The sequence below is a fragment of the Amblyomma maculatum genome, chromosome 10, assembly GCF_055883805.1.
Source record: "Amblyomma maculatum isolate TAMU_Amacu chromosome 10, ASM5588380v1, whole genome shotgun sequence".
Lineage (NCBI taxonomy): Eukaryota > Metazoa > Arthropoda > Arachnida > Ixodida > Ixodidae > Amblyomma > Amblyomma maculatum.
In genome coordinates this window covers 141,190,469-141,208,207 of record NC_139353.1, presented here as the reverse complement: position 1 = coordinate 141,208,207, position 17,739 = coordinate 141,190,469, and the positions used below count along the sequence as shown (strand labels likewise).

At 46.4% G+C, this 17,739-nt stretch overlaps 1 protein-coding gene and 1 long non-coding RNA gene across 5 annotated transcripts in view; one reads left to right on the top strand and one right to left on the bottom strand.

The window, feature by feature from the left end:
• The window catches only part of LOC146177578 (membrane metallo-endopeptidase-like 1), a 130,370-nt gene that overhangs the window by 59,315 nt on the left and 53,316 nt on the right, over positions 1–17,739 (bottom strand). The gene's annotated exons all lie outside the window — the stretch shown is intronic.
• The window catches only part of LOC146177579 (uncharacterized), a 71,841-nt gene that overhangs the window by 50,751 nt on the left and 3,351 nt on the right, over positions 1–17,739 (top strand). For 2 of the 3 annotated variants that reach the window (XR_014701051.1, XR_014701049.1), the window contains exon 2: positions 15,087–15,236. This is a non-coding gene — a long non-coding RNA (uncharacterized LOC146177579). Of the gene's footprint in view, positions 1–13,090; positions 13,209–15,086; positions 15,237–17,739 lie in introns of those variants that run through there. The other variant, XR_014701050.1, reaches the window with a different exon arrangement.

The following is a 17,739-nucleotide window of genomic DNA, read 5'->3' as shown; positions in this document are numbered from 1 at the left end:
ATGCGAGTGGCCGAAATCTTCGAGACACATCTTGGTGCATGTTGTGCTACAAATAAAGCTTGTTCTCGAGACAAGCGGGACCGAACAAAGAATACAGAATTGAGCCTCGTCCCAGAATCAGAATGATAAGACCACATGCCGGCAGCTGTCGAAGAACAACAAATAAAGATTTGAACCTTTTGCGGCAGCGCGTGAGGTTTGATAGGGCAGTGTGTTTACGGCACAGCTCATTCGAAACGTGTTTGAACTCGGTTACATAAGCCACTGCAGTGCTATGGCTGATCACCGTCAACATAATGGGTTGATGGAAAGGATATGTTCATCGCCGATATAATTTCGAAGTATGAGGGCGCGAAGCACGAGAACTGGTATGAGATCCTTCCTTATGTGACACGCGCTTACAACGACGTCGTGCAAGAAAGGACTCCGTTCACCCCATTTAGTCTTACCTACGGAAAGGACGTTCAGACTATTGTAATGAAGCGTTCACACGTTGAACTTTCTTGACGGCACGACGGCTCCGCCGCATTGAAGAAAGGGACCAGGCGGTTTCGTTTGATAACACAAGTTAACTGAATTTAATAAAGATGAACTCAAACAATAATTAAAGCGAATCCAGTAGTGCCAAATAAACAACTAATTCAAATTAACAACACATCAGTCCGCCAACGCGACATCTTCCGAGCAGGGGTCCCGAGCAGCAGCTCGGATGGTCGCCGTCCTCCCTTACTTGCCGCCAAAACCCCTCTGTCCAACGTTGTTCAGGATTCTCCAGGCAGTGTTTGTTACCAGGCGGAAATGCGCTTATCGGAGCCAATGAGACGACTTTCTTTACAGCTGAGAAACCAATAGGACGCCGGTGCCCGCGAGGTTGTTTCCTGGCGAGCACCGCGTGAATTTCTAGAAGACGCGGCGCATCTCCGCCTGGCACCCAAACACACAAAAGGTAAACCAAAAACACATGGGCCGCAAGGACGCAGACGGCACAAAACACAAAGCTCCGTCCGTGCTCTCAGCCGTCGCCCCCAAGCCCTCAGGCGTTAACCGGTTGGGACGCCAGCTTTCAACAGCTCGCCTCCTTCACAGCCGTTAACCATTTTCCGAACGGCGTACATCGTGAATACCCCCCCAAGAAGAAGGGGAAAGCACAGCGACGCCGTGCAAAAGAAAAAAAAGGACCGCTCCCCGGCTGTGCACGGGTCCGGAAAACGGCGCGCGACATAGGCATAGCTCGCTATGCGACACCTCCCCCCTATGAAAAAGAGTGTCCCACTCGGTCACAATCATGCCCGTACAAATAAACCGCAAGGAAATGCTATGAATAACTATGTACAAGGTTCAAAAATGAAATTACGTCTTCTGGATAGGACCACACAACAATACCAAAATTGAATAAAATATACGCAATGCCGAAAAAACGAGAAAATATAAATGTCAGGTGAAAAAGATTACAACCAGGAAGGTAGAGAAGAACACTTACACGCAATAAAACATTGGCATATCAGTCAAAATGTTACAGGGCACACTCAAAATGTCCACTTGCACGTATTCACACAAAACACAAAACATTCGGGAGTATATACAAAGTCACGGCGGATTAATTAACACTTCCGTCCGCGCTGTAATACATCTCTGTATCACTGTCATAATCGGTCCTTACTCCTTTGGGGTTGGTGCGAGTTCCCGTGGGTCTACACTGAAATGTTGATTCGGAGTATGAATATGTCTCAGTCGCACTTCCAGCAGAGGTACCGCGATCACTGTTTTTCACGGTCGAGGCCGCTACACGTTTTGGCCTTGCGGAGACACGAACACAGCGCTCAAACGCATGCACACCATCACCACGATCACCGTTTGCTGACTCGTCGTCGGCGTCCTCATCAGAAGCAAGCCGTGGGTGGTAGTGTTTCAGACGTTCAGCGTTGACGACATCCCGCTTTCGGCCGGTGCGATCGATGACCTCCCAGTTATTTTCTGATACCTTCCGGAGCAGACGGAACGGGCCGTGGTATCTGTGGAGCAGTTTGGTGGTCTTTCCTTTCGATCGAGAAGGCGTCCACAGGTACACAAGGTCTCCCGGATAGAAAACAGCATCCCGTCGTTTGGAGTCGTATGCCCTTTTGTTCTTTTCTTGCCGGTCTTTCTCACGCTGAGCTACGACTTGGCGCGCCTGGCGAAGCCGGTGCACCACCTTGTGAGCATCCACTTCGTCACAGTCGTCCTGCGCGACACCGAGGGCCACCTCAACAGGAAGTGTTGGCTCGTGTCCGTGAAGAAGAAAAAACGGTGAAAAACCTGTCGTTTCGTGTTGCGACGAATTATAGGCGAAAAGAACATAAGGCAGGAATTCGTCCCAGTCCCGATGATGCGAGGAGACATACATGCTGAGCATGTCGGCAAGCGTGCGGTTGAAACGTTCGCACAAGCCATTGGTTTGCGGGTGGTACGCTGTTGTTTTCACGTGGTCTGTACCCATGGCTTTAAATATTTCCTCAATCAAGGAAGCAACAAAATGTTGTCCGCGGTCCGTAATGATGCGGCCTGGTGCCCCGTGGCGTAGGACGATCTCTCGCACAAAGCCCTGCGCGGCCTCAGCAGCTGTAGCCGCCGGGCATGCTACTGCTTCGACCCACTTCGTGTGGTAATCAGTCATCACGAGGATGTAGCGGTTTCTGGATTGACTCTTCGTAAATGGTCCCAAAAAGTCCATTCCAACCTGTTTAAAAGGCATTCCCACCGGTGGAAGAGGCTGGAGAAACCCGATTGGTTTGCCCGGTGGGGCTTTGCGCGTCTGGCAGTCAGGGCAAGACAGCACGTAGTTTGACACCTGCGCGAACATCTTAGGCCAGAAGTAACGCCTACGTATCTTCTCCCATGTGCGCTTGACCCCGAGGTGTCCCGCCGTGAGATCATCGTGGCAGCCCCTTAGCACCTCTGACCGCAAACATTTTGGTACAACCAGTGCGTCGTAGTCTGACTCGAAACCTTTCGCTCGCCTGTGCAACACACCGTTGATCATTCGAAAACACCGTGCCGTTTTTTTCAGTGTTCTGGCAACGGGTGAATCCGGGTTCTCCAGGTGTCCTATCACTTCCCTCATCCAAGGGTCTTCCCTCTGCTTCATGCCTACATCCACGCGACCTAGCGCAAGCAGCGGTGCAAAGTTATCTTCACCAACCGGTGCCGGCTCGCGTGGCAGGCGAGAAAGGGTGTCTGCGTCTGCGTTCTTCAAACCTGGGCGGTGTTTGAGAGTCAGGTCAAACTCTTGCAACAGCAGGGACCATCTCATGAGGCGTCCATTCGGATTCTTGACATTCATCAGCCATGCGAGGCTGGCTTGATCTGTGATCACGGTGAAGTTACTGCCGAATATATAAGGTCGAAACTGCCTACAGGCGTAAACGACAGCCAGACATTCCTTTTCTGTGGTGCTGTAATTAGCTTCCGCTTTGTTGAGATGACGGCTGGCGTAGGCGATGACATGTTCCCGACCCTCGTCTTTTTGAACCAGCACAGCACCAAGACCGTAGTCACAGGCATCCGTATGGATTTCGATGGGCTTGCCTGGCTCGAATTGACGCAGAACTGGCGCCGTAGTCAGCTTCTCTTTGAGCGCTTGCATGGCCGCCTCGCATGCCGTGTCCCACTCAAACGAAACATTCTTTCTTGTCAAATTAGTCAAAGGTCGGGAGATTAGGGAGAAATCCTTGATGAAACGCCGATAATAATTGCAGATTCCCAGGAAACTCTGAACTCCTTTCTTGTTTTTTGGCGCTGGGAGCTTTTCGATCGCGGCTATTTTGTCCGGATCTGGTCTGATGTTCTCTCCAGTCAGCACGTGCCCGAGATACCTGATTTCTTGTTGCGCGAAGCTGCATTTTTCCGGCTTCAGACGCAAGTTGGCTTCATCAAGAGCGCTTAACACCTTTTCCAAGTCCTCTAGGTGAGTTTTCATGGTCTTCGAGAAAATGACGATGTCATCCAAATAGGCCAAACACACTCTCCAGAGAAGACCACTCAAAACTTTGTTGATCATCCTCTGGAATGTCGCGGGAGCATTGCACAGACCGAAAGGAACGACATTGAACTCGTACAGACCGGAGCCGCATGCGAATGCTGTCTTCGACTTGTCCTCTTCGCGGATTCCTACCTGCCAATAGCCTGAAGTGAGGTCAAGCGTCGTGAAATATCGAGAACCCTGCAGCAGATCCAAAATGTCATCGATTCGCGGTAATGGGTGCACGTCTTTCTCGGTAACCGCGTTCACCCTTCGGAAATCAACGCAGAAACGCCAACCTCCCTGCGGCTTTTTCACGAGAACGACGGGCGATGACCAGGGACTGTGCGACTCTCTGATCACTCCGTCACGAAGCATCTCTTCCACTTGCGCTTTAATGACCTCCCTCTCGAAGGGTGAGTGGCGGTACGGATGTTGACAAATGGGTGCTGAGCTGCCCGTGTTTATAGTATGCTCCGTTACGTGAGTGCGCTGAATCGGATTGTGCTCGGCGGTAAACAGGTGACGAAACTTATGAATAACGGACAAGAGCTCATCCCTCTCAGATGGCGTCATGTGTGGCCCAGTTTGGACGTCAAAGTCCTCTGTCGCAGTGGGGTCGTGTGGCACGGCGAGTCCGAGTTGCGCCTCATGAAGTGATGTGGCCCAGCCGATCTTCGCGTCGCGGTGTACCACTATCGGCAGCAAGGTAGGGTTTGCAACACGGACGATTCCGATCCCACCAACCACGTTCACGACGGTCCGCGCCACCTGCAGTCCACTTCGAAGGGTTGACTTTGGCTCGACAAGCTGAATTCCGTCTCTCGGTATGTGTACCCTTAAAATGGCTTCCGTACGAGGCTCGATGGAAACTTGGTCTTTACTTCGTGCAGTGACCACATTTGACTGCGATTGCACGCTAGTATCGAGGTGTAGCGGGTACACTTCACTCCCTATTTTTAGTTGTTTACGGAGGAAGTCAATCAGCAGGTTTGCCTGCCGGCAAAATGGGAGCCCCCCTATCAGCTCATAAGGGCGGTCCTTGAGGACAATGAATTTTACGCTGAATCTGGTTGATCCGAATTGAAGCACTACTTCTGTTTCTCCTAGAGGTGCTAATAAGTCTCCGCTGATTCCTTTGATAAAAGCAGTGCCCTCAGTTAGTTCGACTTTTGAAGCAATTTTAGCCGCGAAGCCGGACGAAATGATGTTTACGGAGGCGCCAGTGTCGATGAGAAGGGTGGTCTTCAAGTTATTTGCCTCGACTTGGACCGTGAGGAGTTGGTCTTCGGTCATCACGCTCACAGATCGGCCAGGCTGACCACCTAAGCCCGGCCGTTCCCGTTTCCCGGATTGGGAGCCTGCTCGTGGCGCGCATTTCTCTGTTCGCGGTCCTCGTCTCTCCATCGCTGGCGACAATTTCGAGCTATGTGACCGCTTCGGTTACAGTAGTGGCATCGCGGCCGTCCGTCGTCATCACGCGAGGTTCTCTGGGGCCATGGCGCGCGCCTACGAAAAATTTCTTCTTCCATTGCCTTTAGACGTCCGGATAACGATTCTAGAGAGGCGGCGATCGCCTTGAAATCTTAGCTCACCTGTGAGCCCTTGTTGTTGACCATGGGAGGCAGCAGTGTAGGTGGGAAGTAGGTGGGGCTGCCCAGATCCCGGCACAGTCAACGGACGAGGCTCGTTGTCAGCACTGTCAGCTGTTGGCAATATGTTAGAATTACAAACACAGGGTCCCGTTGCCAGGTAGGTGGTGTTTGCTGCGGTGGCCGGCAGCACCCGGGAAGTGAAACCCATCAGCGCGGCCTGACTGAGGCGTTGCAGTGTCTGCAGGAAGTCGGCGCAGCTGGACGGATTGAATATTATCATCTTCTCCATTGTCACCGGTTGCAGGCCCCGCAGCAGATGACGCAATTTGTCTTCTTCCGGCATTTTGCGGTCGACCCTGGCGCACAGCTGCAGCACATCATAAAAGTATTGCTCCGGAGACTCCATCGGCAGGTGTACCCGGTTCTGCAGCCGAAGGTGAGCGATTTCCGTCGCGTGGCGGCTGCTGAAGCAGGTCTTGAGCTTCGCCGCCCAGTCACTCCAAGAAATCGGCGCACCGGTAAGCAGCTGTGTGGTGTGCCACTTCTTCGCATCGCCATCAAGGGCAAGGTATAAAAATTTCACCTTTGTGTCGTCGTCCCAAGCGTTCAACGATGATACGTGCTCGTAGCAGGTCAGCCATTCCGCCACGGACTCCTCAGGGGTTCCCTTAAAAACAGGAGGGGGGATGGACATCCTCGGTTGAGAGCTCGTCATCGTAGCGAAGTCAGCTGTCGCCTGCATGTCCGGATCACTCCTGAGATGGGGGCGCATCTCCGGTAGAGCGGGGTCGTCGTTACCACGCACCTTCCACCACTTGTAACGAAGTGTTCACACGTTGAACTTTCTTGACGGCACGACGGCTCCGCCGCATTGAAGAAAGGGACCAGGCGGTTTCGTTTGATAACACAAGTTAACTGAATTTAATAAAGATGAACTCAAACAATAATTAAAGCGAATCCAGTAGTACCAAATAAACAACTAATTCAAATTAACAACACATCAGTCCGCCAACGCGACATCTTCCGAGCAGGGGTCCCGAGCAGCAGCTCGGATGGTCGCCGTCCTCCCTTACTTGCCGCCAAAACCCCTCTGTCCAACGTTGTTCAGGATTCTCCAGGCAGTGTTTGTTACCAGGCGGAAATGCGCTTATCGGAGCCAATGAGACGACTTTCTTTACAGCTGAGAAACCAATAGGACGCCGGTGCCCGCGAGGTTGTTTCCTGGCGAGCACCGCGTGAATTTCTAGAAGACGCGGCGCATCTCCGCCTGGCACCCAAACACACAAAAGGTAAACCAAAAACACATGGGCCGCAAGGACGCAGACGGCACAAAACACAAAGCTCCGTCCGTGCTCTCAGCCGTCGCCCCCAAGCCCTCAGGCGTTAACCGGTTGGGACGCCAGCTTTCAACAGCTCGCCTCCTTCACAGCCGTTAACCATTTTCCGAACGGCGTACATCGTGAATACCCCCCCAAGAAGAAGGGGAAAGCACAGCGACGCCGTGCAAAAGAAAAAAAAAGGACCGCTCCCCGGCTGTGCACGGGTCCGGAAAACGGCGCGCGACATAGGCATAGCTCGCTATGCGACACTATGTTGGATGCCATGGTGCCGTGCATTCCTCACGACAAGCCGTTGGCGCTGGACGCTGAGCTATTCTCCCAGTGCGCTGAGGAAGCGCGTCAACTTGCACGCCTCAACACTCAACACCAGCTGACCGCGGATGCGTTCCGGTACAGCGTTCACACCGGCACGTCATTTATGCACCTGGGGAACAAGCTTGGGATTGGATCTTTGTGAGACGCCCGGGACTGTCGGAAATATTGCTGGGCTCATACTTCGGTCCATACACAATACTGCGCCGTGTAGCGGACGTCACATATGAAGTGGTTCTTTGCGGCGGTATTAGCCAGCCTGGCCGTCGCAAACCTCACTCCAAAGGTGTGCACAATGCCCGACTTAAACCTTTTTTTATTTGATGATGTTTGATGCCGTTGTGGTTCTAGCCCTTTTACATACGTTACTTTCGTTATTGCTCTCCGCTACCATTCACACCGCGCCTTGATTGCCCTCTACTGCCGCACCTGACGCTTCCGTGCTTTTTGTGCGGAAGAAGCTCGCGCAGTTGGGGTCTACAAGCGCTGACTACAGGGGTTCAACAGAGCTGCCCCTATTTGAATATTTGTGAAAGTTTTGAAAACAATTAGGGTGAGCGACTTGTCTTGCACTGTGAGACGCGGTTTCGCGTTGTGATGACAATGCGTAAAAGCAGAAAACAGAATGTCCGAAAGTCTGGAGACATTTTAAATACGTAAAGTAGGTATGAGCTATGGCAGTAATTTGTTTTTCTCACCAGACTGAGCAGAAATGTCTCTCACGCTTAAATTGGTAAGCTTGGTGCTGTTTCCTCGTTGCATGCAAGCGTGCGCATCAGCTGGGATGTGACATGTGTCGGCTGTTTTCACTTGAATAAAACGTAGCAAGCACGCACGTGTGTTATTATCTTTGCGTTGACCGTATACCCTTTCACCCTGTAAATAAATACAGTGATTTCTGTGATGAAAGATTTGAGAGAAAAAAGTGACAGAAGGTGGACGACCAAGATATCTGTATGCAGGTAGCGCATATTCTCCAAGTGCATTTAAAGGCGAATGCCTTCTAAAATCATGGTTAAAATTTCGCGTTCACAAGAATTGCTCTCGAGATAGGTACGCGAGACCTCGCAATAGGTTGCTACGTCGAGATAGTTTCCCTCTTTCGAATGATTAGGAGATAGTTCTTAACTCTCGCATGTCAAGGAGACGAGTTCTGAGATGGCGACGTTCCCGACGACAAAACCAAAGAAAAGAATGAAACTACAACGAGTACACAAATACGCAAGATAGAGGTAGAACAGAAGACGGAAGAGGTAAAAGAAAATAAGGATAGGCTTTCGCCATTAAGTTTTTAAGGGAAGCTGAGTGCAATACCGCAATTTCTTTTCGCTACAGATTGTCTTCCTGTGCAAGTACATTCGGCCCAATACAAGTTTCGGACATCAAAAAATAAATTTTTGTGTGTTTAACAAACTTGGCCCAAACGAGAGTACAGCGCCAGCCTCAGAAGCCCCTCACCCTCTATTAAACATAATCGCTCGCGTTTTGACATTACCGATGCGAGTTTCGACTTGCGTGATGTCCTGCTTCACCCTTGTTTGGTTCGCTAATTTCACCCGACGCAAATGATTCAATCACCCTATACAGGGAACGTGGTGGGCCGTCTGATGTTATTACAGCATAGCCCTTCGAATTAGAATTTCAGGACCCAATATGTTATATCCTTCGATTTTCCAACCCATTTTCCCACACTCCCGTGTGGTGTCAGGGTCCCACACAAGCAGCGAGCAGCCAGTCACTGCAGTCAGAAGCTAATGACTCCTGCATTAGGCCGCAGCTATCCTCACTCGCGCAGTCGATTATGGACCAGTAGTCGGTCTCAGAAATGCTTGAAAGCCGCAGCTTCGTCATATGTTTATTGTCATGGGAAGACGAGGATTCATAATGAAAAACAACTGTCGATGTAATAGTATATCTGAAAGATACAAAAATCGAAGCTGACTTTTTTCACGAGTCTCGGCGAGAAAATTCAAAATTTCAGTCTTCACTCTTCGCCAGTAGTGTGGCGGAAAAGTCTGTACGCACGAGGGTGTCTGATTTCGTTTGTTGCGAAAGCAACACTACGCCAGCCAGCTCGGCTCGTTGTGTATGCTCGTATGTCATAGCCTAAAATGGCAGGTGTTGCCAACTTGGGTCTCTCGTTGCAGATGGGACGGTTTATGTAAGAAGTAGCATGCCAGGACCGTTCAGTTCACGTTATCTCTATAGGCCACTAAGGCACGTTCATACGGCTCGGTTAAAGCGGGTCTTTAAATGTGGGCTGGTAGCCTACGCTATTGTGTCATACCCCAGGCAGCACAAAGCATTGGGCCAATGTTGTAAGTACGACGGCAAACAGAGGCCCTACATTGGGCCAGCCTAACCAGCATGCCCCCAACATAGGATATGCCAGTCAACACAGTGCCCAACAATGGCCCAGACTAGCCAATGCTCTCCTAGTGTTGGCGCTGCCAGTAGCCGACACTGGCTAGCTTGGGCCACGATGTACAGTGAGTTCCCAATATTGGCACAGCCGTTCATGCGTAATGTCTATATTGGACCGAGATTGCCGTGGTTTCTCCAATAATTGTCGCACCGGGTCCTAAAACTGGCTATAATGGGCGAAGCTGTCCTGCGTTCCTCCGTCATTCTAAAACTGGCTACAATGGACCAAGTTGTCCTGTGTTCTTCCGGCATTGGATGTTCCGGTTTTTAAACATGGCTACAATGGACAATGTTATCCTCTGTTCTTCCAGTATTGGATGTTCAGTTTTTTACAGATGGCTACAATGGACCAAGTTGTCCTGTGTTCCGCCGTCGTTGGCCGTTCCTTTTATAAAGCTGGCTACGATGGACCATGTTGTCCAGTGTTCTTCCGGCGTTGCCCGTTCAGTTTTTAAAACTGGCTACAATGGACCAAGGGGTCCTGTGTTCTTCCGACGTTGACCGTTCCGTTTTTTTAAACTGGCTGTAATGGACCATTGCAATTTGTCTTGTGTTTTTCCAGTATTAGCTATCCCTGTATGAAAACTGCCCACGATGGACCACTTTGTCCCCTGATCTCGCAATTGTCATTGCCATCCTATAAACGCAGCTTTAATGGGCTGCCGAAGTGAATATTTTCCGTTGACCATTCAATGAAAACAAATTCTCCATTTTTAGGGTTGAATACACGTGCGCTGGACGCCAAACCGCAGCATTTAATTCCGACAACATTTCAGCCGATCGTTCGGACCTCACAGAGTACCACGTACGGGACGACAATTACTATAACGCATTCAAGCACGTACCGTTGCAACTGTCTGGATTCGTCTTTTCGGTGCGCTCATATGCGGCGCACCTTTGGGGGTCAGCTATATGTGTTTACAGTTTTAGCCTATTGGCATGCATGCAGATTTCGTCGCAGGCGCATAAGTTTGTCGCACAATTATATCTAATGATAGCACGACCGTGCGACCACATATGTATACCCCAGACCGGCTAGCACTCACGACCCAATATGCCTGTATTGGACGCCGATTACATCCCTGCATCTATACTTAACCTATAGTACAAATCCAGTTGTCAGTGAGAACGCGCATAAAAACGTAATCGTGTCGCCATATCATGTTCATGTGACTTTAAATTAGTGATTAGAAGGTAGCTTTTTCATTGGCGAGAAGGAAAACGTTGCCTCAAGTTGAAGGAACAAATGACCATTTTCTCAGCGATGTTTCTGTTCTAGTGCTTTTGTATTATCCATAAGGAACTACGCGTAGCATTGTCTGTTTACCTGGAGAAAGGACCGAATACGATGTGTGTACTTTCTAGACGCAATCACTGGAAAATGAAAAGCCGGAAGACTCGCGAGGTTACCATTTTAGTTATGGCCATTCACGCGGTGGTAAAAAAAATGACAGTTTTTCGTGCAGACTGCGAGCATGAAGGCCCCGGTACATTTATATGGCGCACAACATATATATCGCCAATAAACAAAAAAAGTTTTTTCCGCCTATTAGTTTAGAGTTTGACCATTCCAACCGCGCTAGGCGGCGGCAAAGGAATAAAAAAAACTGTACAGGAATGAAAATAATGTGCGCTGTCGGGTCATTCTAAAAAACGAATGCAGCCTAGGAACACAGTTTTAATGAGGCAGTTTTCCATGCCCTTTCCAATTCTCTCATTCTACTAAAATGATTTGGAATACGTTGCTTGCTCATTGAACGTTATCGTCTTTTTGTGCAATCCGCGTTAAGGTGAAGGTGATTGCGAAAAACGTCTGTGTGTTGCCTGATGCCACAGCGCATCAGGACCTCGCCGCGCACAAAATTGATTCTGAATCATTCATTGCTGTGTCTGTCACCGTCGATTTGCGAAGTCGAGACAAAACATGAGCGAAGAAATATTGTTACAGCTGGAGAATGATGAGGACGAAGTGGCGCGCTCGTTTGTGGAAGATTAAGAAAAAGAAGTGCGTCGATGGGTGGCCCTCGTAGCCTGGCTCCTTGGCTGTTCCGCAATGTATATATCTTTATTCCTCTTTTGTAAATAATCCTCTTTTGTAATCCTCTTTTGTCGTCAGTGGCGTGACAATATATTTCTCCCTGTTACAAAATTATATGCCAAAATTTAAAAATCTTGAACAATTCACAAATTCCGTAGAATGTTCAGAACAATGCGGTGCACTATAATTGGACAAAGCCTTTATCGAAGTGGCCATAATTACTTGCGCAACAAAATTATGCAAGGTGTTTTAATGGTTTTGAAAGCTGAGGTAGTGTAGAATAGGTGGAAAAAGTTTAAACAATGTGAAAACTGTTTTTGTTTTCCTTAAAATTTTCAATGTTCGCTGTTTTCTGTAAATTAGCGCGATCGTATCTCTGTATCCAAATGTCATAAAAATATGAGCTTTAGCTGTTTGCGGATAATTATGCTGAGAACATATTGTGGAATTATTGCTGCTCTACCATGAACCTTTTCTGAAATAAAGGCCTGCAAATTAGGAAAATTTTCGTTTCCTCGGCCGATGTTGAGAATTTTTATAAAAACATCTACTCATACCCGAAAAGCGAACATTAACTGAATACAAATAAAAACATGTATATATTTAGTCGGATAATTTTCAGCTAGCTAACTTGAGCATAATTTGTATAATCTATAACCAAAGTTGGCCAGAATAAAAGAGAAGCTCGTAACTCCGCCTCTTTGACATTATTAATCAGTCATCACGCAACAATATATAATATTTTGAAGTAAATATAAAAGGTCGAACGACCATCCTTTGTTCGATCATAGGTGGCGAAAGGGAGTGGAAGCGCGCATTTGTCGATGCACCAACTGTATGGATTTACGCAAGAATGTGGATGGTAGATGGGGAGGCTTTCTATTTTTTTAGAAAATGTTATGTCCGTGGTTGGCTTGAAGAAACAATGCGTTTGCGAACACACAAAACAAAACTATTTATTAGAACTCGACTCAAGCGGTGCGCGCTGGCGCCGCTCATCGGCACGGTCCGAAGTCACGGCTGGCCGGTGCAAGCAGAAGAGGGCTGGGTAAAGGAGGAATGGAATGTTGAGAGGGTCGTTGGTCCTTCGTTCTCACGCGCAGCCCTTGCGAACACAACACCGCGGCGGGAATCGCCCACTAGTTGAGCGGTTCGTTGTTCCCCCTCGCCTACGCGTCTACGTGCAAGACACAACAGACAGCATCGCCAGCTGCGCTGCTGTGCGGCCTCCTCCCGAAACGTTCATTTCAGAGCTTGTTGGAGACGCTACAAGACTTGTGACAGCTTCTTAAACCTTTCTTTAATTTCTTCCGTCATTAAGTTTCTTTTCATTGTGCTGTGAATAATTTTCTCTTGCGTCTATACATGTCCATATGCTCCGGTTTGTGCTTGCTACATATCAGTGAATAGCTGAGCTGTGAAATGTCGCCGGAGTACGGATTACAGCAACGGCGGGATACCATCGGCATTATCAGACTCAGTGAACGCCGTCATCTTAGACCGTCAGTATATATCTTTGCAGCATGCCATTGCTTCATAATTGGTTCTATATAATCTCCTACCAGTCCCAAATGTTCTCTTTCCGTATTCTCCTCGAAACAACTGCGCGAAGCATGACTTCAAGAACTAAGCGAATTTTCGTCCGTGTTACATGCAAGCAAGTGCGTGGACTTATTTGCTGGCTGCGATATGAATAGCATTTGCGCCGAAAATAGAGGAGCCGTGCGTAACAGGTGTGTATGCCACCAACACGTGACAGAACACTGCAGGCAACCATTTGCGCAGTTTTTTGACTGTGCAGCGCGCCGCAATCAATTAGTAACCAGATACTATGCGCCCGGCTTTGTACATATATTTTGGACAGCCTCTCTTCTGCGCGCAGGAAGCCATGTTCAAACAGTTTTTGGATTTTGTTAAGAGTTAAGGGCAGTTTTTTGTTTTCAGATGTACAGACGATGTTTTGAAAACTGTTCGTGCCATCTGTGCAAGCGAATTTTACAGTGGGCGGACATTATGTGCTTGATGCCGCTTGATGATTAGGCTATAATTAAGTCATAATTAACCTCCACTTTTATAATGGTTAATATCATATTGAGGAATTGAAAGCCGTGAACAGCGCAAGTGAGCCCCTTTTCAAAATTTTCTTAATCGACGTGCCCCTTCTGAGCACGCGCCTTCAGGTGAGGGCGTTGTCAGGAAGCGGCGACAATAGGAGAGCGATTTCGCAGACGCGCTTCGAAGGCGGGGGAAAATAATAATACAAGCAAAAAGGCGCATAAGCCGTGTGTGCACTGCGTCCCTGTCACTGAAAAGTAAACAACGTGCACACGGGACACATTGTACAAAACACTGACGGCCGGTATGAGGCAACCATATCGTCCGAAATATATTGCTCGCGAAGCGCTCGATCACGGCGCGCACTTTCAGGCGAAATGGGACAGGCCGTCAGGTCCGCCTGTTCGGCAATTACAGCTCTTTGTACCTCACGTACCGTACCGTACCGTATGCATGAAGTGCACGCCATAGCCATCGTGCAAGAATGTTGAAACCGAAGCAGCGATCCACGTATTCTAATTCTATAGGAAATCATTTGGGTGTAGAAAAGAGCAACTTAATATGATGTGCGTGGTTCTTTAATGAACGATATGTATAAATGGACGGTTGAATAGTTACAGTAATGGAGTGTTCCGCTAGAATTGTTTACGGCCGTGACTGCAATAAATATTACTCATATTGCTCTTAGCTTTAAGCTCTGGCATTGATAAGCCTATCTAAAGAACCGACTGGCAGTGACAGGTTGTTTACAGCTGTTGATAAAAAGGTAGGCCATCATGCTATTATTGCAGGCATATTTGCTTCTTTTTGTACCTCTGTTTACTAAAACTTAATTTTGTTCCCCATTCCTAGGGACACTGCACCTCTTACAATACTCACTGTTCAGTCGCTTTTATTCAAGGTACAAAAGGAGGAAATGCGCTTGCACTCATAGGATAGCCTGCCTTTCCGTTAACAGCTGCAAATAACACGCCACTGCTCCTCGATACCTTGGATGAAGTTTTCAATGGGGATACCTGAGATGCCTAGCAATTGCTGTAATATTTATACCAATCACTGCAGTGAAAAAGAAAGGTAACACTGCATCGATTTAACTGCTGCATGCACCTATAAACGTGCCTTAATTTATTGTCTTTTCTTATAGACGCAGGACCTCTTGCTATAGGCTTTGTTCAGTAAGCAACCGTCTTTCATTGCTTCAATTTCTATCTCTCCACTACTTTCTTGTTGCTCTGGGTGTGATAATTTGATTTCATTGTTCAAATCATATTGTTTTATTATGTGTGAATGATTTAGCCTGCACATACATGCTTTCATTTTTTTAGATGCACATCGGGAGCGTTTTCTACGTAGAAATGGATCGATTGAGTTGTATCACTGGTGCGAAAACCGACAACCCCCAGAAGATATGTGTCCTGTGGTTGGAAGGGCAATAAAGAAGAAGAAAATCAGCGGAAAAGCCTGCCTAAAAAAAGGTAGCACTGCATCACTGTAACTGCTGCATGCACCTTTAAATATGCCTTATTTTTATTGCCTATTCTTATAGACGGTGGACCTCTTGCTATTGGCTTTTTGCAGAAAGCAACCGCCTTTCATTGCTTCAATTCCTATCTCTCCACCACTTTTTTGTTACTTCGAGTGTGATCCTTTGATTTTATTGTTCAAATCATATTATTAAATCGCCGGTGAATGATTTAGCCTACACATACATGCTTTCATTTTTTTTTAGGTGTGCATCGAGAGTGTTTTCTACGTATAAATGGATCGATTAAGTTGTATCACTGGTGCGAAAACCAACAGTTCGGTACCCCCAGAATATCTGTGTCCTGTGGGTGGCAAGGGTATATAGAAGAGGATAATCAGTGGAAAAGCCTGCCTAAAAACTTACAAAGATGGCGAAAAAGCGAAATGCTGATCAGGGTTAGAGTCTGATTACTTCTGTTATCCCATTTCACTTGCTAGGTGATGTGACATATATGAAGCACCTTAGTATAATTTGTGGTATACTCACTGAAAATTGTGTAGACATTAACTTTTTTCTCGTTCAATTATTTTGAGTGACGCACGAATTGGAATAAAACGAAGTCATCCACACATCTAATGCCCATAGACATTAGAAGCGTGGATGAGCTCATTAATTGTGTTCCTATGTGAGCATGCAATAGTTTGTCGAATATAATAATATGTTAAATGTTGATTTTTTTACTGTTAATCGGAGTAATACATATGCTCCATTTCATAGCATTATTCACCTGTAGTTTGTATCTGCTCTTTCCTAAATTGTATTCTACAAAGTATACGTGTGTCATCTCGTACATCTATTTAACTAGCGAACAATTTGCAAACGGATCCCTTTTGTGATGTTGTTTCAGCTACAAATAATGTATGACAGTTGTGACAATATAGGTAGCTTTAGGTATAACATATAGCGCGAAAATCTTTAATATATGCGATGATATTTTTATTCACCGCATTGGCTAAACCAGCCTGTTCGAAGAGACGAAATGAAAACAAATATGGATGTCTTCGGACAGGAACAGTAATCGTGGTGCCATGACCATTTTTTTTAAATTAAATTTTCATATGTCGTGGGCTAATGTCTCGACACAAAGGAATGACCCTTAGGTTTGCCAGATGCGGCGTAGTATTCTCGAAAAAAGAAAAACGCCTATCACTAAAGCTGGAAAACGCCCTTTTTGTCGTTTCAAAAAGTTGCACGTTTGGAGGCCGGCTGGTTGCGTAAAATTTTGTCATCCACTGTTTTTTACTCACCGCATTTGGGTAACGTTTACTTGTATAAGAAGTATTAAAAGTGTGTTTCATTGATGCAGTTGATTTGGTAAAAAATCGCAAACTTTGCTTCAAGAACACCGGGCTACAAAAATGGTAATGTTCAACCTTACATACTGGCGTGACGCTTTGCGTTGTTTGCACTAAAACATTTTGTGTTTATTACGCAGGTCATGTTGTTAATTTAAGGCAGAATTTGGAGCTCTAAACTGCTATGTGTGTTCTCTGTAACGCCACCAAAAGTATTATGCTGGAAAGCGATTTGCTTATGATTGTAATTATAAAAATTACACATTGAAAAATCATCTTCAAAAATATAGTATTGTTAGTGGTGGTCAAAGCTGAGAAATGGAATAATATATTAATAACCTAGATTGAATACTATTGCACCTAGCAATAAAAAAGAATGCAGGACAGAGAAAAAGTTCAGCCTTCACTTGCGTTCTGCCATGAAATTGACAGAAATAGGGAATTAATACCATTTTAAGCTATATTAAGTATTTGTCCCAGAAGCAGAAAAACGGTGTTAAGCGCTGACAAGGTTTTAAATTTTACTTAAGGTAAAATGTAACTAAATTCAGCAAATACTAAAATGAAGTTTTGATGCCTACTCCATAAGGGGGAGCCATATAAACACATCTACACAACAAAAACAAGCATTTTTATATTTCCAATATTACATTTTGCAGAATTCAATATATTTACTGACTCAAATTAACAAAGTACTTTGCATTGTTTCCACAGATTTTGATAAAAATTGATGTTGCGGCCATTTTTTCAATTCTAATCAGTTTTCCTTATTTTACCATTTTCTTACTTTTGTCCAATTTCAAAATAATATGCAGATACACACACAAATCTAGAGCTTCAAATCTTTTCAGAAATAAAGAATGGAACCTAGATGATGTAGAGAAATAGTTTCTGTGCCGAGATATTATTGGATCTTGCAAGAATGCAGGCTGAGTTTGGCCATTACCAGCACAAGCACTCGGTTTAATGTTTAATGTTATATTTTTAAACAGTATAACGCAACAATTTTAGTCCGTGATATTTTTGAGGTACTGAATATTTTTGAGAGGGATTTGAATAAAAATCGAAGATGATCTTTTTTAATGGCAGCAACTTTGCCCTTTATTGCTGTTTTCGAATTCTGAGCAATTTTGATGCGTTGTGGAGAACACACCTAGT